Source organism: Dama dama, chromosome 32 (assembly GCF_033118175.1).
Source record: "Dama dama isolate Ldn47 chromosome 32, ASM3311817v1, whole genome shotgun sequence".
Lineage (NCBI taxonomy): Eukaryota > Metazoa > Chordata > Mammalia > Artiodactyla > Cervidae > Dama > Dama dama.
In genome coordinates this window covers 21,874,073-21,891,460 of record NC_083712.1, presented here as the reverse complement: position 1 = coordinate 21,891,460, position 17,388 = coordinate 21,874,073, and the positions used below count along the sequence as shown (strand labels likewise).

The following is a 17,388-nucleotide window of genomic DNA, read 5'->3' as shown; positions in this document are numbered from 1 at the left end:
TGGTTATTAATCTGCTAAGAAAAAAATGATTATTAATGCAAAGGCAAAATCTCTATTAACTGAACAGAGGTATTTTCTGAGACAGGTTAACATACTAAGGGTTGGTTTTCCATTCAGCTGGACAAATTAGGCTCGTGGGAAGAAAAAAAATGTGCTTCATTTCTAATGTCAAGGACTCAGATCTGAAGCTCCTTAGAAAACACACTCCACTTGATTACAAGAGAAATGTAAGTGTATTTCAAATCAGGCACAGATTTGGAAACTGAAATTAGAACATGCACTTGAGAGTACACAGGCAGATAGCAGTATGTCTAAACTGGCAAGCACAGGACAAGAGACTAGGGTTAGGGGAGAAGAATGAGGAAAAAGCAAACTGGCTTAGGAAAGATCACTGATGACTGGCAGCCGCCTTTTGCATTCCTGTAAAGATATGTGTAAGAAAAATTCTGGAGCCATTTTATCACTGGCTCACACTGTAATTCTGAGCTCATGAGGGAAATCAGAGGTTTTCACATTTCCATCAACTCATTCAATCATCTAACATGCAATGAGGACTCTGTGCGTCTGCCGCTTAGCTGGGTTCCAGAGACAAAGGTAAATACACTCTCTGGGCTCAAGGGGCTTAATCTATCCTTGATGGAACAGAAGCTCATAATCAAATAACTAATGAGCTTGAACACTGTGGGAGGCTCTGCTTAGGAATTCTAGCGTTTTTCCTATTCTGGTCTCTCCTCTACATTTCGCTCTCCAGCCCAGGTCACGGAAGAAAATCTACTCAAATATACAATCAATTCAAGAGATCATTTCATAAGAATTCTGAAGTTCATACACAGTGAAGTAAATTATAAAAATTATTTTCATAACAGTTCTCATTGAAACCACTGAATTGAAATGGAGAAGAAGCAGAGCGGTTGCCCCTGCTTCAAAGCTATCATGTAACTCAACAACTCGATGAGTCATACAGAACTGCTTTTTTTCACAGAGATGCTTTAATGAAAGCAATCACTTTTTTTTTTTCTTCATTACTATCCTGAATACCCATAATACCACTCTTACTAAATTTGTTGACTGGCTTTTAAATGAAAACTGGTGACAAAATATTCAGGATCTAGCTGCAAAAACATCATATCAGTGATTTGATTCAGTGAGATTTCTAATATTTTCATAGCTCCCTTGAAGCAAAAAGCTGAGCTCCAGGCAGCGGCTTGGATAACATACATGTACTAGATACTGATAATGCGTGAGATGGATTACTGCCATAAAAATACTAGTTGCAAAAAAGAAGAAAAGAAAATACAATTCAATGGAATCTACTCAAAGAGACGGACTTTCACATCCCTTATAACTGGAGAGTAAAAATTGTCTATCCCAGCCTAGATCTAGATCATAGAAAGTCTTCCGTTTCTATATAAAATAAATGTATAGAAATTCAAAGAATAAAACCTCCTTATGAGAAACATGGTGTTAAAGATAAGCCTCAGTGTAGCAGCCAGTCCACCTCTGAGCAGAGAGGACGGGTGGTGAGTGTGGGTCCATAGGACAGGACCACCGGATACAGCTCCCAGTCTTCTCGGTCCCTGCTCACCTCAGGAAGCCCCCAGCCCCTGCTTGGAAACACATGAACTCATTTTCAAGACTCACTTGGGGATTTTGTTCTAATGCAGATTTCTAGATCCTAATTCAGCAACTATAAGGCGTGCCTTTGAAACACAGCATTTTTAGCAAGAAAATTCCTAAATTATGTATGCATCTTTAGACCACATTTGGCAAAACACTGCTAAATGGTGGTGAAGACAAAAGATTATGACCCCTGAGAAAAAGCTAGGAAGTCTTATTTCTTGGAAGATTTATTTTAATACAAGAGTGAAAGTGAAAGAAAGTGAAGTCACACAGTTGTGTCCAACTCTTTGCGACCCCATGGAGTGTAGTCTACCACACTCCACCGTCCATGGGATTTTCCAGGCAAGGGTACTGGAGTGGAGCCATCATTTTACATCACTTGGGACAGAGTCACAAAAGACTCACGGAATCTCTTACCACCTCAAAATTACCCGCGACACGTCATCCTCCTAACTATCAGCAATTAATCTGCCTCCCACTTACCAAGAAAGTCGAGGCGACCCAGTGTGAAACGTCTCAATTCCCTGCCAGCCTTGCAGCCTACGAGCTTCTCTCTCTGCTCCTGCTTCTACCTCCTTCCCGTTAGTCTCGAGCCTGGACCCTCCACCTGTGCCCTGGCCTGTCAGCATCCTGTCTCTGGGATCTTCAGGCTCTTCCTCTCTACTTTTCAAGATTTCTCTTTAACCCAAAACTGCGGTTAAATCTCTCCACTACAAAACTGCCCAAAGCACACCTAGCACATACACACCTGTGAACGCCACCTTCTCTCCTTCTCAGCCAAGCTGGTAGGGAGTACCGCGCACCCCATCTCTGCTTCCTCACCTACCCTTCACCCTTCACCCAAGATGATCAGTACCATGTCTGCCCCGTGTCCACCCTGCCCTCCCAGACGCCACCCACACAGTCTCCAGTGTCAAATCTGGGCTCACTATCCCCCCCTCTTTCTGGACCACTAGCCAGGGAGAGCCAGGCCCTCCTACGGGGAGGGCAGAGCTCAGACAGACAGAGGGGGTGGTCCTGAGTGGGGTGTGTCCACATGCAGCCTGACCTCCTCCAGGACTTTCCTACCTCTGGGTTATGTATCCTTTTTAAAATTTTTTTAAGAGCTTCAAGAAATTATTTAACAACCAAAATAACTCTAGGGATATTGAGAGAGGTGGATCCAGGTTTTACAGAGCTTGGAATTTACAGAGTATTGAAGGCTTTCTTAGAAAAAAAAAAAAACACACACACACAATTATGAGCACAAAGTTAGAGACAGAGATAGATGCTTACTGAGAATAAGGGAATAAAGATAAGAAACCGAGCAGCCCCTGCAGTGAACTCAGGCTTCCCAACCTCACCTAAATCCACCCCAAGATGTAGGTGTTCTCCTCAGCCCCCTGTTTACAGATGGCACCACTGATACCTTGACTGAGTAAACCAATGTATCACATCTTAAGATAGGAAGTCTCACTGTTTAAAAAAAAGGGGGGGGGGCGTGGGGTTCACAGGTGTAAGTCATGTTTAGAAAACACTGGATTAAAAAAAGTTCAATTACTCGGATTGCTCAGAACATTATCATAGCAATACACAGTGGAAAGCCTCAAGAACGTACATCTTCAAACTGATGTGACCCGCTCCCCTCGACAAGCCTCTCACCTCGCCTCTTCTGTTTTTGCAGTGTATAATAACTAAAAGCATCTCCGAAATTAAGTGTCTACGGATCACGGTTTAGAAAACTCTGATTTTTCCCAGAACAGAATAAAAGAACGTGTGACTGACTGTTTGATAACAACATAGTGAGGGCAGAGTGGGAACCTGGAGGCTTCACTGTTGTTCCACACGGTTCTCACACAGGATGGCAGATGGGTCTCATGTTATATGCCAACTAGTAATATCTTAGTGGCTGCCTGGAAAGCTACGTTGAAAAGGAATCTAAAAAAAAAAAATTAAAAAAAAGAAAAGGAATCTGAGGCTTCATCCGGACTCGGGGGGCGGAGGAGAGAAGCGGCCTTACCTGATCAGCAGTGACTGTCCCGAGCACAGAAGGGGCAGTTGTGATGTCATTCTGAGACCTCTAAAGTGACACTAATTCCTAAACAGATCCTAGAACCATCCCAAAGATGCTCAAGTTTTCTAAAACCTGAATCAGGCCAGACTAATCTTTAATAATTAAAACCTTTAATAATTAAATAATTAAAATAACTGTAGAGGCTCCAAAATAAGAAAGACCTGGGTTTAATTTAGTTCTTCCACTTGCTCTGGGCACATGCTTTAGCCTCTCTAAACTTCAGTTTGGCCTTCCCAGGGGTCTCAGTGGTAAAGAATCCACCTGCCAAGCAGGAGACCCAGGTTCGTTCCCTGAGTCAGGAAGATTCCCTGGAGAAAGAAATGGCAACCCACTCCAGTATTCTTGCCTCAGAAATCTCATGGACAGAGGAGCCTGGTGGACTACAGTCCATGGGGTCGAAAAAAGTGATATGACTTAATGACTAAACAGCAGAATGGCAAACCTCAGTTTTCCCATCTGTAACATGAGATTAACTGTTCCTACCTCCCATGAAAGACAAACATTTAACTGGGTAATGCGTATACATACATACATACAGTAAATGCAATAAATATTAAGTTTAGCTATAGCAGTTATTGAGGCATTCACTTTATGACATTCATATTATGACTCCTGTGGTACATGTATTTGTCCACTATACTCAGAGCCATCGGTTACAGTAAAATGAATCAAACGTCAGCCATAGAAACCATTTTCCAGAACCCATTAACAAAGTCAATTTATAGGCTATAATAAGCAAATGGCAAAGCGCTATTCAAAGTAAGTCTTACCTGCCTTGAAGGAGACAGAGAGTATATAAATCTCACTACTGAGTGATTATTCTTTGCAAAAGACAGAGCTCATACATATTTTTTCCAACCTCTCCACAGAGAAGGTCAAGACACAGTAACCAAACCAACAGCAATGAGCCTCCCTAACACCTGGAATGAGCCCCCACCTCCTCAGGAAACAGGGTTTTCAATGTGAGAACAAAGACAGCCCTGAGTAAACAGGGACAGCTGGTCACCCCACAAACAAATGATCAGCTAAAGTCTCAATAGTAGGTCTGAGTCTGGCTGTGCTGCTCAAAAGTGAGACAGAGTGAGTTCTTGAAATATTATTTCCCCTTAAAAGATATCAGGGCTCTTTGTGGAGAAATCGCTAGTTCCAGGTGTGAGCAGAAAACACTCAAAACGAACCTGATCTATCTTGCCATACCAGAAACCAAGAAAACTCTCAGACTTGGTGGGGTCATATCAAAAGGACTAAGGAGCCAACTTGAAAAGACTTCCACTGGCCTGAGACTGCCTTCAAAAAAGAAATTACGTAATAATAATTACAACTAATTGGAACCCATAAAATACATTCTAATTCATGAGTTCACAATATTTTTTTAAACACATAACTAACTGGTCACCTTCAGAGGATGAGGGGGAACCAACACATTATCTTGGAAAACTGATAATGGGAAAGAATCTAGTATTTATCTTGCTTTTTCATATGAACTGTACCACTGTGCAACCAAAGAGTAGATGATTGGAAAATGTCTCTTTCCAAAAAAATTCAAACCAATAAATGAAAGAAATGACAGAATTAAAACACCCCTATTTGTCACCCCCAACAAATTAACAGATCCAAGTAACTGAGCATCAACAGCTACTAATAAAACCAAAAAAAGACAATCAGATATTATGTGCCTCCTAATGCAAGTTCACACACCACCTACAGTCCTGCCAAAGGGGTCAAACACGAGTCTGATCTGGACAACAGGCCGGACATGCAAAGGAAGAAAGAACAAGCTGAGCTGTACCATTCATATGTTGCTGTTTTAGTTGCTAAGTCGTGTCTGACTCTTTTGTGACTCCATGGACTGTAGCCCGCCAGGCTCCTCTGTCCATGAAATTATTCAGGCAAGAATAATGGAGTGGGCTGCCATTCCCTTCTCCAGGGGGATCTTCCCCACCCAGGGATCAAAGCTGTGTCTCCTGCTTGACAAGTAGATTCTTTACCACTGAGCCACCTGGGAAGCATTCATATGCAACCAGCAAAATCCAGATTACAGGATGCTACAAGACAAATGCTCCAGGTTCTTCAATAGATAACCCACAGGGGATAAAAAGGATACAAGGAAGACAATATTTTTTTCAAATGGGCAACACTAAACTATAACATCCACGGATGCCCATTTGACTGATAAAATTATAACAACACACAAGGAAGTGATTATGATGGAGTCAAGATGGCGTTACTTAGGTGGAAGGGAAGGGCCTGCCATTGGGGTGGACAAACAGGGGAGCTTCCGGAAGTTACAAGGGTATTGTCTTTATAATCACTCACCCAACTATACATTTATTTTGTATAGTTTTTTGGAAGCTGCATCTTCAATCTTATTTTAAAAGCGTTTTTTAAAAAAGGTAAAAGTGGGTGATTCCCTGGCAGTCCAGTGGTTAGGGTTGGACACTTTTGCTGCCAGGTCCTGGGTTCAATCTTAAGTTGAGGAACTAAGATCCCACAAGCTGCATGATGAGGCCAAAGATAAATAAATTAAAAAGGTAAAAGTGTAAAATCCACAATTTAACACCTTCTAATTCAAAGCACTTTCACAAACACCAGTACTTGTGTCTTCAAATACCACCACATTGTTCCAAACAACCTCTGAAGGTATTTATTACATCCACGTTTCAGATTGGGAGACTGAGGCTCAGAAATCTTAAATAAGCTGCCCATTGTCCCACAGTTACCAAGGCAGACTCAGATTCAAATTCAAAGGGCTGGCTGACTCCAAGACCATTCTCTGAATGCCTGTGCTCTGCTGATTCCCAGCCACTCATTCACTCAAGAAATGTTTACTGCCCACCTGCTCAATGATGCTAGATGTTAAAGAGACAGAGAGGAGTTTCTGCCTTCATGGACTTCAGGGGTTAGTGAGAAAGACACAAGGAACCGTGCAAGTATCTACAACTGAGCCAAGTACAGTGAAGGAAAGGTGCGTGGTGCTACGAGAACATATGCAGTTGGCAGACAAGGAGAGTCGCTCTGCAGAAGTGACGTCTTAAGCCCGAGGAGAAGTTAATTAGGCAAGGGGGTATCGGGGGCTAGAGACACAGCAAGCAATACTCAGAGTCAACATCGACAGAGCAGGCTTGGCACTCTGACGGCTGAGGATGGAACATGAGGGGTAAAGGTAATTATGACAGGAGACCAGGCTGGAGAACTATGAGGACTAGGAAGCTGCTGAGGGCTTTTAATTAAACATGGTGTGAAAGAGGGTTGGGGCTGGGCTTGCAACTTTAAGAGAATGAATTGGAGGAGGGACAGGGAGGCAGAGAGATGAACTGAGGGGCTACTGCAGTCACCCGAGGCACACGATGGTAGCTGGGACCAAGCAGGAGCGATGGGAAGAAGCAGGTGGACATAAGATACTCCAGAGGTAAGGAGACAGGTCTGGAGGATGGGACTGCATGTGGGAAGGAAGGAGGAGACGTCAGGAAGGCCTTAGGCTTCCGGATGGAGGACTTGCAGGGGTGCCAGACACTGACACAGGAGCAGTGGGAGAGGGACGAGGACCCGATCACAGGACACATGGAGACCTGGACTTGACGGTGTCAGGCCCCACTGAGAGCACCAAGTGAAAGGTCAGGGTAAGCAGTTGAATAAGTGAGTCTGAGCCTGAGAAGATGGCGATTTTGGGAGGGGCAGAGGTGGGGCACCCAGGGTAAAACTGCCTGAGAGCCAGATACTTCCACAAATGGGACCTCAAGAATGATCAAAATTCAAATCTAGGAAACAAAGCAACTTCCTGAGGTTATCTAGGAGTTGAAATCTCAGAAAGGTTCAGGGAGGTGGGGAAAAAAAAATCAGAAGAAACAATACGAGATTAACAGCTGTGCCTCAGGAAAAACCCACTGCAATTTCTGGAATGTTTAGGATGTTAACTTCACATCAAATGAGTTGGCACAATCTGCACAACTATATCTGTATATGAGGAGAGGCCTTCAGAGTAGTGGCTCAAGGGTGGAGACTCGAGAAAGCTCTTGACCCCAGGCGCTGCTCTGAGCCCAGGATGTGCCCAGCCGCTCAGTCGTCTTTTTTTGCAGGGATGGAGGGGAGGTAGACAGAGGTGATGGAGTACCTTCACAGGAGATGCAGACAGAGACGTAAGCTCCTCTCAGCTTCTATTACATGGTAAAAACTAAGTTTAACCATACCCAGTGAGAGAAACAAGGCTATACTCTCAACTTCCTTAAAGCACATAACGTGGCTTTGGCTCGGGGCGGGGAAAAAAAAAAAGACTCCTGGATCTCCAGTTTGAGGAAACTGAGAGAGCAGGAGGCAAAGAAGAAACGTGCTTTTTCACAGACTGGCTCGGGTGACACAGAGGAGCCTCTCTCAAATGTTCTGCAGTCACCAGGAACAGAAGAACGTAAGTGAAGGCACTCATGTGTACATAAATCCTGCCTCTGGGCTGGCAGAAATAAGAGGAGGACTGCAGGATGAAGCCCGGCGTGAGCAGACGGGAGCAAACTCTGTACACTCTGAGTTACTACTATTAATGTAAACTCACTCATACATACTAGGTGGGTGAGAACTACAGCAAGGCAGGTTACTTTAGAAATGAGTACTTGTTAAAAATGCATCCAATTTTCCAAGAGGTGTAGTCTACACTAAAACAGAAAGCTTACTATTAAATAGATCCTAGTGACCTAAACAAGTTCCAATGTCTTATTCTTCTTTCTGGCTTCCCCCTTGGCCTTGGAGCTGTTTCACTTGGAGTTACCATATTCATTTTCCTCTACGTCCAGCTCACGGCTGTTCACACATGGAAGCCCCGGGCTGGCTGACAAATGGACTGGGACCGGCCAGTGCCTAGCATCACTAATAGGCACGGGCCAGCCCTGGGGACAGAGCCCGCACACGTCACCTCCTAACTGCATTCTCACAAAGCATTATTCGAGCTGAGGAGCCCACCAAAATGCAACCCAAACCCACTGGGCTTTCTGGAAAGCTCCACTGTGTTTGGAGAAACTAAATAAGCACACACGCCAGGACTAAAGGAGGGTCTAAGAATGACTAACTGAACCCAGCCCCCAGGGTGCCCAGCAGAGTCCCCAGAAAGGGCTATCTACCCCTGTCATCGGCGACTTCCACGCAAACAAGCAGCCCTCATTTAGAAAGTCACCTAACAGTGAAGTTGGTAAAAATACAAGCTCCGAGTTTGCAAGTTTTTCTTTCAAAAGCGAAACTGCAATTTTTTCTTTTTAAAAAAGGCAAGTTTCTATGTCATGATTTTAATACTAACAGGCTTCCACAGACATTTCCTTTTCTAAAACCTAAGCCTTCAGCACCAAACTTGCTGAGTCACTTTTTTTAGTACGAGAATGTGCACTATTCTGACTGTACGAGGGCTCATACCTTCTAAGGAAAGTAGGGCACTTCCTACCCTCAAAATGATTAAGGTTGGGAAATGAAACCTAAGATATTTTTAAGAAGACAACATTTAATCATGAAAGCTGACATCGTAGCATGTTTCCAAAACAAAACTGGCTTAAGATTCAAGAGAATTAGAAATAAATCTCTTGGGAATGAGCAGAATTCAGGCTCCAAGTAGATTGCTCAAGCTTGGAGACTTGGTCTTAACATTTGTGAAGAAATAGTAGGACCCTTTAGTTTGCGGCCGAGTTTATTACTTAAAGAGAATCTTCAGATACTCTTGAAAAGATTCTTGAACCCGTCTGTAATAACTACTGATAATTATCATGAAAGAAACGTCTCACAGGAAAGTCACCGGAAATTTCACCCGTCATGACATTAATGTGAAAGAAACATGAAAGTCACTCTTGGCTCCGGTCTCCCTTCACACAGCTTTATTAACTCTCACTTTGTACCACTGCAACTGATTAGGGCTTCTCCTCCAGTCTCCCCCAATCACACTACCATAACCCAGCTTTGATGCCACACTCCAGAGCTCAGAAGGCATGAGGAGCTGTCCTAACAGCAGACAACAACCCAGCCCTACTCTCTCACAGCTGAGGACTTCCACAACCCCCTCAACCCACCTCTGCAATCCCGCCTCCTGGGATTCATCTGATTACACGCATTGGCAACTCAAAGCCAGAACAGTACACGTACTCTGTCTCTAAAACAATTTCCTAGGGGTGCTTCCCAGGTGGTTCAGTGGTAAAGAATCTGCCTGCCAAGCAGGAGACGCGGGTTCAATCCCTGGGTCGGGAAGATCCCTTGGAGAAGGACTGGAAACCCTCTCCAGTATTCGTGCCTGGGAAATCCCATGGAGAGAGGAGCCTGGCAGGCTACAGTCCATGGGGTTGCAAAGAGACAAGACTTAGCGACTAAACAACAACAGGGAATCATATTCAAAATCTTATAATAATTTAGGATACAATATGAAAAAATACAATTTTCTGGGTTTGTTTTGAAGTGAAGTGAAAGTCACTCAGTTGTGTCCAACTCTTTGCGACCGCATTCCATACAGTCCATAGAATTCTCCAAGCCAGAATTCTGGAGTGAGTAGACTCTCCCTTCTCCAGGGGATCTTCCCAGCCCAGCGATCGAACCCAGGTCTCCCACATTGCAGGCAGATTCTTTTCCAGCTGAGCCACCAGGGAACTCCTTTTGGTTTTGTACAAGTTATGAAAATATATATAAGCCTCCTTCAGACAGCTTTGCTAAATTCAAAAATACATGTTCATCATTTCTTAGAATACATTTGCTGGTTTTGATGACCATTTTTTTAATGTTCCAGGTTTAATCATGAATTGTAGCTTCCTACTTTGAAGTTACCATTCTTCATATGTAACTTCTGATGTCTACTAACCCTAAGAAATAGTTCCTTCATAATAAAGATACAGAACATAATTTTCTTTTATGTGTAATCACTGTTTATATTGTTTTTGAGTATGTATTTGTATTTGCTTGTATATACATAATACATATCTGGAAGAACAATCAACTGTTAATAATGGTTGACTATAGGGGAGGTTTTTTTTTTTTCAATGCATATCCTTTTATATGTTTTTCTTTTTTCTATTAAAGCCATGTGAATCCATAACCTGCAAAAAAAGTCAAATTTAAAAATTATGCATAGAATGAATTTAAGGTAAATAATTCTTACACTACAGTCAGATATAAGGGGGTTTCAAAAGCCATCTTGCTCAAAAACATTTTTCCCAGTAGCCACCCTGACTTAAATCCCCTGGTCAAAATACAACCTAATAATCTGAAGACAGTAAGTGTATTACACCACTATCTATTATCAAATTATTGAGGATTAGTTTATCATATTAGCATAATAAAGGAGTGTCACAAAGAGGCTGTGTATAGTCTCCCTACATCTTGGTTCTTTTCTTTTTCCCTTGAGTAACTAAATTGAGTTTGTTTTACTCAAAAGAACTTTTGTATCAGTAAAAGAGCTCATTTAGGGATTCTCAAAGTCCCACCAAAGCCAAGTGGCGCCTTGGGTTGCTGTGTGAATGTTTTTACTGTCTCTATAAACATCTGTCCTCCCCTCCAGTCCTCCCCATCAATCTAATCTACTCAGCCTGAGAGGGCAGGGACAGAGGGCATCTTGTTCATCTCTGAATCTTCCCCAGCACTGAATAAGTGCTGCCACGCACTTAACGCAAAGCAACTATCGAAATTCTCAGTGACACCTACCTTGAGATATTCTTGCCTGGGAAATCCCATGAACAGAGGAACCTGGCGGGCTAGCCCACGGGGTCCCAAAGAGTTAGACAAGACTGAGCGACTACACACCGGTGAGACTATGATCCCTTCTCTAGGGAACTGTGGCTGAAATTTCAAATTTAAAAATGTCAGTCAGATACTCAAGTCTGTTCTCATCTCAAACAACAATCCATTCATTAGGGACAAAAATCCATCCATAGAGAACCTACTATGTGCCTGGCACTGACATTTAGCAACTAACTAGGCCAAAATGATCTCCAGAGATCAGAAAAGCAATATGCAGTGGATATACAGTAAATGCTTATGAGGTTTGATGAACTTCTTGAACTTTTCTGTCTAAACTAGGAAAAGTCTTTCACTAATATTTTCTTCACACAGCAGTGGACTTTAGTTTCCCATTATGCTACTAAGCACCTTTGTGGACTTTCTTGTATCAGGCCTCCAGTCTTCATTTGTCCAGTGCTTATTTTTAACTTAATGGTGTAAATCAAGTGTAAATCAAGAAACATCTAATAAATTACCATGTAAAAGAGAAAAATTCATAAATTATGTGAACAACTGACATCTTAAAAAGTTATTCCTTATTTTTATCACTGAAATGTATGAAATTATTTTCCCTTTTTCCATTATATGAAGATGCACTTTGCACCGCTGGTCTAGTAACGAAAGTAAGGTTTCTAAACTATTGATTCATTATGTTTTCCTTGCTGTTGCTTTGGTCAGATCATGAGCTAGGGTCAGGTAACTGCAGCTAGCGAGTCTGACGCCTTTGGTCCACGTGAGTTGACAGGCCTGGCACAACGCCAAACCTTGGACCAAGGAGCACTACTCTCTGGCAGCCTACTCAGCAAAGCAGGGCTAACAACTGTTGCCCCAGGAGCAGGCCAGCCCCAGAGCATCACAGTTACAGCCAGCTGGCCTGCAACAAAGTTCAAGTTTTTCTAAAGTGGGGCCCAGAGAGCAAATGTCAAGACTTAAGCATCAACCTTCTTGACCTTACACAAAGCATTTTTTTTTTTTTTTTTGCCACCTGAATATACCACTGGATGGTCTTTCTACCCGAGTTGAAAAATCAGTTTTACTAATCAGTAATGATTCCCAGCCAAGTAAAATAAAATTCTTTGCACATAAGTGATGCTCAATAAACACTAGGTTAACTGAAGGGGGAAAGCCCTCAGTTACTGACCACAAACTGACCTAATTTTTTTCATTATCATCAGCAAACATTTTTTTGGAGCTCCTGCAAGGTACAAGGGATAACAAGGATCTCAACTACAAAGAGCTATGACAACCAACAGCTACCTTATAAAGCGTGCAGGAGCATTTGAACACGTCTAGACATGAAAACACCTTCTCCCTTTTAGTTTAGACTTCTCTAGTTGCCTACTTTTAAGAGTGTACGCATTTTTTTCCCCTCTAGAGAAGAAAGTCAAGAAGGGAAAAAAAAAAAAGGATGAACAGATAGGATAGATCCTAGTGTCTGACATGTTCAGCAGACACTAGAAGAACCTGAAATATACAAGAACAAATGAGGATTCTTTTCTTAATGCTGAATCACAATTTCTGTAGTAAAGTAGTCACTGTATCTTAAGAGACACCATTTGGTTCACTACAAAACAGCCACCCCCTCCACATATGTTAGATGACCCGTGTGGTCCAGCTCCTACCCCCACAGAACTGACAGATATTATACACTACACCACATGCTTATGCTTCCATTCATAAGGAGCATTTTTTAAAAACCTTAAGCATAAGTTATTGGAAATACAGCACAATGAAAGGCTTGAGTAAACTGCACTGGTACTGTAAATATATAAAAATAATTTTAGACGTGGGCTTGATCCCTGGGTTGGGAAGGTCCCCTGCAGAAGGGCATGGCAACCCACTCCAGTATTCTTGCCTGGAAAATCTTATGGACAGAGGAGCCTGGCAGGCTACAGTCCATGAGGTTGCAGAGGTGAACACAACTGAGTAGGCACACACATATGAATAGCATATGTGCATACACTTTAATTCTAGGTAACAGAAAGTAAACCTCCTAATGTACTTATTTTCCTACTTAATGCTGAGGGAATCTGAATTCAAAAAGAATGACCAATAATCGCCTGTCTTTAACGTACACTTATACCTCTTCCACTGCCTGAAATCTTCAGATCGTATACATGAGAGGTCACAAAAGCTGCTTCCTTTTCTGTCACCTCTAATGTAGTATTTTCTCGGCTTCCTCTACTAAAGCATCTTTCTGGATGATAACCTAAGTTTTATCAGAGGTACAAGTGAGCTGGGAGCTTTGGGGGAATGTATTTTCCAGGAAAAAGGGAGGTAAACCACCCGTGAGGCTTCCAGGCCACAGGAGTGACAATACTAAGGCTTAGACCCTGACCCCGCCATCTAAACTTCCTGCCCCCACAGACCAGGCACTCCTAATCACTTAATTCTTAATTACTTTTGGTTTCAGAAGCATTTAAGCATTTATCACTATGCAAAAGTAACTTATTTCTTTGTTTAATGCCCAATTCCCCCTTAAGAATTATAATCTCCAGAAAGCAGGGCTTTTGTTGGTCTTGTTGATTCAACCAGAGTTTCCAAAATAATACCCGGTTTCTGTAAACGACTCAGTAAATACGATTAAATACACATGGAATAGATCACAACATCTTAAAATACTCCAAAGAACTGTAACGTCATTCACAGATCAACAATAAAATCTTGGGGTCTTTTATCATTGTAGGGAAAAAGCAAGAGGGAAAATACACCTACTCACCAACTCTTGCTAAATTAGATATTAAAAAAGGGGGGGGGGGATAGCTGGGTGCAGGTTTTTAAGAGAAATAAACACAGATAGTTTGGAGCTATTTATGAAAACAGACGTTCCTGTTCGTTAACATACTAAACAGCTGCTTAACTTAGCGGGGATGGGCGCCCCTTTACCTACACCTCTTTAGCCATTATTTCAGCTCTGCTTTCCGAACTGATACACTGAGGAAAGGGTCCTTTTGGCGAAGAGGGTGAGATTAAAAAAAAAAAAAAAGCAGCAGCACCAGGTCGTATTATAAACAAACACAAAACCCCGGGAGGAATAATGCTTCTAACAAAATACTCTTACGAAGTTGAGCCACAGCCACTTCCCTTACTCCAGAGTGAGCTATTTCAGGTTAATGACAGTAGAATTCAGCCAAGAGGTAAGTCCGGCTACGACAGAACCGAGTTTCTTTTCAAGGGTTGTGAAAGGGAAGCTGCTGGGAGGTAGAGAAAAAGCAGCGGTTTGGCACTAAGGAAGCGGAGAGCTCATTTAAAATACTGTCCTTCCCTACATTCCTTAACCACCGTTCTCCACTAGATCGCCACACCCCACTGATGATTACGTTCCTTTCGATGCAAGCGACCGTGATTTCGGGCATCCGATTCCTAAATCACTGAAATTGCGATACTTATCCACACGGCGGAAGACAGGAAAGCGTGATTTAAAAAAAAAAAAAAAAGCGTACCCGGGCTTTCGGCACGAGGTATACCGGGTAGGGGACCTAAGCCAAGCCAGACCCTCTGCGCCGTTTCCCGGTCTGTAAAAGGGCATAAAAGTTACCTCCCACGGGGAACGGTTACCAGAACCCAGCGCGATGACCGGCCCCAGGCGCAGCGCCTGCGTACAGCGGCCGCCCCGCTCCCCAGCGGCAGGGCCACAGCCAAGATCTGGAAGGATTATTCAGCTCCCGAGCCTGGGACTGAGGATGGAGTCAGGCAACTAAGTACATCGCCTGCTAGCGTGCATCACCGCCCGCCCCGCGCCGAGCCCGGAGCCCGCCCCGCGCGGGGGCCCAGAGGACGCGAGCATCTATCTCCCCGCCCGGCCGGCCCGGCCCATCCCACCCCCGCCCCTTCCCCGAGAGAACCGGCCCGCCGCGACCCCCGGCCCTCCCGGAGCGGGCGGGCCGGGCGAGGCCGCGGGCGGCGGGCGGGCGCCCGGTACTCACCTCCGGCCGGCGGCGTGCGGCCAGCCGCCTCCAGGCGGCGGCGAAGTCGGGCGGCGGGGCTCGCGGGCTCCGGCAGACCAGGGAGAACACGGTCCCCAGCAGGAAAGCGGCCGCGGCGCAGCCCAGGTACAGGCTGAGCCTGAGGAGGACCGTGCCCGGCCCCGCGCCTCCCGCCACTGCCGGCCAGCAGCCGGCCAGCAGGCAGGAGGCGCACACGGCGGCGAGGGCGGCCACCGCCACCCACCGACTCCCGCCGCCGGGAGCCCCCGGGGCCGCCGCGTCCCCACGGGGCTCCGGCCGCCGCTCGCCCGGGGCGCCCGCGAGGCCGGCGCCGCCGCTGTCGGAGGCATCGGGGTGCATGCTGCTTGCTGGGCCGCTAAGGACAGGCACATCTCCCGCCCCGCTGTCCCCCGGCGCTGCCCCGGACGGTGGCCTCCGCGCGGCGCCTCCTGCCCTCCCCGCTCCCGCCGCGCCGGAGGCAGGAGTCCGCGCTCATGCCCTAGTCGGCGGCCCCCGCCCGAGGGAACGGCTCTCACTGACGCCGCCGACCGGCGCCGAGCCCGCAGCTGCCCGGCCGGGCGCGCCCCAGGTAGCCAGACCGGGATGGGACTCGCGCTGGCGGAGCCCCGGGGGCGGAGCGGGGGCGGGGGCGGGGGCGGCCCTGGAGAGCTTGTCGGGAGGGGGCGGGGCGGGGCGGGGGGCGGGGAGCCACCGCGACCCGCTGAGTGACAGCCGGGGGCGCCCCGCCCCACCCGGCCCCGCCCTCCCGGGCCCAACCCCGCCCCGCCCCCACCGCCCCGCCCCCCGCCCACTCGCCGCGGCCGGGGGCGCAGCCAATCACGCGAAAACGGCTCTTTGCTGCGCTCCTGTCCCCGCCGCCCGCCCCCTCTCCGCCCCGGTATACCGTCTGTTGGAAAATTCTGCCGCAGGTGTCAGAAGCGTTTGCAGCTCTCCAGCTCAGGTGATCCCTTAATCCTCGGCCCGCTCATCTCTCGACAAGTAACCTCCCCGTCGGTGGGGGTTTAACAGCCATTCCTTCAAAATTTCTGCTTCTTTGCACCTGCTGTTTAAATAGGCAACTTCTTGACCCTCACTTTTAACCCAGTTCCCCTGACAACCTTCCCTTTTCCCACCCAGCCGCCTCCGGGACGGGACCAAGACAAACGGGGAGCAGTAAATGCTGCCTGCAAAATTCCTAGGTACAGAGAGGTCCCCCCAAAAAGTCTGCCTGGCGCCAGGGGGCGTGCACAGCTGCCTTCCTCACTGTGGCTCCAACTCCCTGTATTTTTGTCGCCAACGATCCAGTACAAATGCCAGTGCCCACACGCAAGTGAAAGTGCTCCAAGTAATTTTGAGAATACATATTTTCTTCTCGTACCACGGCCCCCGCGTTAATATACAGATAATGCTTACTGAGAAGATACCAATATGCTAAACACTAGAAATTACTAAGATCAACAAAACAGCAGAGGTATCTTTAATGAATAAAGGAATTCTAAGGGAGATGAAGGAATTGGAAAGAGATTAATGCTTACTTAAAAGGGGGTGATAGAATAGGGCAAATCAAAAATAGGAAGGGGGTAAATAGATGAGGGATGCCATGGAGGATGTGGGAGACACACATCAAAAAGCAAAATCGTTTAAAAGCACTAGCGTTTTCCAATAGATTGAGTTACAGCCTGCTTCCTAGGAAATAGAATTAAGTAAGCATTAAAATATATTTTCAAATACTGTGACTATACTGTGCTTTTGTATAAGGAATCTCCGTCGTTTCAACTGAGAAAAAATACAACATTCATACAAAGTAAACTAGTGGACATTTTATTATTTTATTTTTTTAACTATTAAAATATTTATTTGGCTGTGCCCTGTCTTCATTGCTGCATGTGGGATCTCCAGCTGCGGTATTTGGGATCCAGCTTGCAACCAGGTGATCGAACCCAGGCCCCCTGAATTGGGAAGGCAGTCTTGGTCACTGGACCACCAGGGAACTCCCTGTTTATTCTTTTAAAGCAAAGTATTATCCAAGAGGTTATAATTCAAATGAAAAAATACCAGTGTCCA

General features: G+C 45.4%; 1 protein-coding gene across 2 annotated transcripts in view; it reads right to left on the bottom strand.

Annotated features, from left to right (window-relative positions):
* Positions 1-15,464, bottom strand: part of SNX25 (sorting nexin 25) — a 95,830-nt gene extending 80,366 nt beyond the window's left edge. Inside the window, exon 1 of one of the 2 annotated variants that reach the window (XM_061134795.1) lies at positions 15,325-15,464. The gene's annotated coding sequence lies outside the window, so the exon portion shown is untranslated. The remainder of the gene's footprint in view (positions 1-15,324) is intronic. The other variant, XM_061134794.1, reaches the window with a different exon arrangement.
* Positions 15,465-17,388: the final 1,924 nt, after the last annotated feature.